At 43.0% G+C, this 3028-nt stretch overlaps 1 non-coding gene across 1 annotated transcript; it reads left to right on the top strand.

Annotated features, from left to right (window-relative positions):
* The first annotated feature begins 1023 nt into the window (after positions 1-1023).
* On the top strand, positions 1024-1106 carry trnaf-aaa (transfer RNA phenylalanine (anticodon AAA)). Its single transcript has one exon. It is a non-coding gene; the product is annotated as a tRNA-Phe (tRNA).
* Positions 1107-3028: the final 1922 nt, after the last annotated feature.

Raw genomic sequence — 3028 nt, 5'->3', positions numbered from 1 at the left:
CATTGTTTTCATGCAGGGAGCAAGGCAGCCAATCACTGCTCAACAAACACACAAAGCCAGGGACTTGACAATGCGCAGATCTTGTCATCTTGGTTGAAGGATAAACAGTGACCAGGACACATGACCACATTCTGCTGTCTTCTACAAACTTCAATCTGCAAGTTTTGATGATGGTTCTGGCCAGTTTCGAACGAAGTAACTCCTCATATATGAGGTAAACATGATAACCACTGCCCTGCAGAAACAGGGGACAGGAAAGAAGCTCAATGGGCCTCATTAAAATGTTATGCAGTGACGTCATGCAGCAGCACTGAGTCTTTATTTTGAACAAATTGAATTCAGCTGCTCTGTTTGGGGATGCTGGAGACAGACTGATCCAATAATGTCATCATCAAAAGGCACAGCTCTACAAAAGGCCCATAGTATCGATGTCAGATTTCCACAAAGAGCTTTCGACTTAATCTCAATTTCTTCGTGTCTTTCCATAACTCTGATTTTTTTCTCCCTTTCAAGTCATTGTCCATTTCCCTTTTGAAAACTCTGAGTTAAAAGAAGCAATATTGAAAGAGGCGCAGGAGCTTCTGCCTTGTCCATGCTCAGTGTGTGACAATTAACAAGGATTCCCTGACTCATTGAGATGAAGGGTTGGACTCTGAATTCTTTTACAATTATTCAAATTTTAAAAATAGTTGATTTCAAATCGAATTTTCAGAAAACAAATGTCTATTCTGACCAATCATCTCCTCATTTTCCTCAGTCGATACCTTTTACATCATTTCCTTGAGCAAACACGCACAGTCACCACAGGAAAAAAACAAATCATTTGAAACATTGAAATAGTGAAACATTGAAATAATGAAGCTAATAGTGGAGATGATTTCTGTATGTTACAAAGTGCAGGATGATCTGATTAACTGGCGGAGCTGGTTCGAGTTTCCCAGCGACCTATTCCTGCTCCTTTGCTTCTGTTCTATTTCGATGATAATACCAGTGAAGGGAATTAGGAGCAGCCAATGGTAAGGTGGTAGTGTGGCTGAGCGGCCTAAGCCGCTGGATTAAAGCTCCAGTCTCTATAGAGGCGTGGGTTCGAATCCCACTCACTGCCAATCGTTCCAGTGATGTCCCTTTTGGGATCTGCAGCAGCCCCTTTCAGATCGACAGATACCAGCACACACTAGCGGAGTGTGCGGTATTTTATTTTGATAGGAAGAACGAGGAGAGAAAATATAAATATCAGTTGCTGTGGGGAAAAGGCGGGGTGTGGAATTACAGTAGTTGAGTTGCTCTTCCAGAGAGTCGGCATGTAAATGACATGCTGAATGACCGTCTGATGTAGCCGTCTATGATTTTATACAAACATCATTAATGCAAATCTGGGGCTTGGATTTGTGACTGAGTGGTTAAACTGACGGGTTTTGAATGCATTGGGATCTCCACAGGTAGGCTGGAATCCTACTAATTACGCTTCTTATCATTCCTGAATTTTACAGTGTACCTGCACAATTAATTGTCCGAATAAGTTGCATAAAAACCATCTAAAACCTCCAGCGTTCTCTAATTTCTATTCGTCTGTAAGCATTCACAAAAGTTGCAGCGAGAAATGAAACAAAAACGGAACCAGGTTGGTGTCAGGCTTGATTTCTGGGTGTTTGTCTCTCCTTCAAGACAATCCCATGCCCTCTGTCACTCTTGGTGTATATGTCTGTGTGTGTTCCTCTGTGCGTGTCAATGTGGTTCAGTTCCCCAAGGGCATGAACATATTTTTACCATCACAAACTTTATTCACATTCGTTTCAAATTTCACAGAGAAAAATATCAGGATGGAAGATGCGGGAGGAGTTTGCAATGTTTGGAAGGAGGTGCAGCTAAAAAGTGGAGGATTCAGGGAGAATCTTCCTTCTCACTTAACACGAGATATGGAACCAGATCTGGGAGGTATTTGTGTCAGTGTAAACAGTAAAGCCTCCTTTATTTCCGCTATATTTTGCCTTGCACAAACATCTCTCTGGTTAAGGCTTTGCCACCTATCACAGCCCTTCTCTCATTCCCTATCTTCACCTCGATATTTGTTCTCGACCTGTTGCACGGGTGACATTTCCAGCTCTGAGGTAGAACTACAGCTCTCACTCCACTGATTCTGGCAATGATGAGCGTCTTCTGTTTTTCATCAAGAAACAACTCAGACACATTTTAACAGTTTGCACGAGTAAATCTCCATTCCCTGACCAGGAATCAAACCCGAACCACAGCAGTGAACGCGCTGAATCCTGACCACTAGACCACCAAGAAAGCTGCTCATAAGCCTCACCACTTGGCTTATCTATGCTACTTGTGCCTTTATTTTTGCTTCAGACTTCTTTCAGCAGAGACACGTTTCATAAGAACATAAGAACATTAGAAATAGGAGCAGGAGTCGGTCATTCGGCCCCTCAAGCCTGCCCCGCTATTCAATAAGATCATGGCTAATCTGCCCTTGGACTCAACTCCTCTTTCGTGCCAGCTCCTCATAGCCCTCAATCCCCGATATTTCAAAAATCTATTTACCTCCTCTTTAAATACTCTCAGTGAGCTACCCTCCACAACTCTCTTGGGTAGAGAATTCCAAACATTCACTACCCTCTGGGAGAAGAAATTCCTTCGCATCTCAGTTTTAAATGAGTGCCCCCTGATTCTGTGACTATGTCCCCTAGTTGTAGGTTCCCCCATTAGTGGAAACATCGTCTCAACATCTACCCTGTCAACCTCCTCAGAATCTTGCACGTTTCAATAAGATCACCCCTCAGTGTTCTAAACTCTAATGAATAAAGTCTTCACCTGCTTCACAGTTCTTGATAAGTCAACCCCTTCATCCCAGGAATCAGCCTAGTGAATCTCTTTTGAACTGCCTGCAATGCCAATATATGCTTCCTTAAACCTGGGGACCAAAACTGTACACAGGACTCCAGGTGCGGCCTCACCAACACCCTGTACAGCTGTAACAAGACTTCCCGATTTTTAAACTCCAACCACGAGCAAAACAGGCTAAAAT

The sequence above is a fragment of the Cetorhinus maximus genome, chromosome 23 (genome assembly GCF_964194155.1).
Source record: "Cetorhinus maximus chromosome 23, sCetMax3.hap1.1, whole genome shotgun sequence".
Lineage (NCBI taxonomy): Eukaryota > Metazoa > Chordata > Chondrichthyes > Lamniformes > Cetorhinidae > Cetorhinus > Cetorhinus maximus.
The sequence above is the reverse complement of the archived record's forward strand: the minus strand, read 5'-3'. Positions and strand labels throughout refer to the sequence as shown.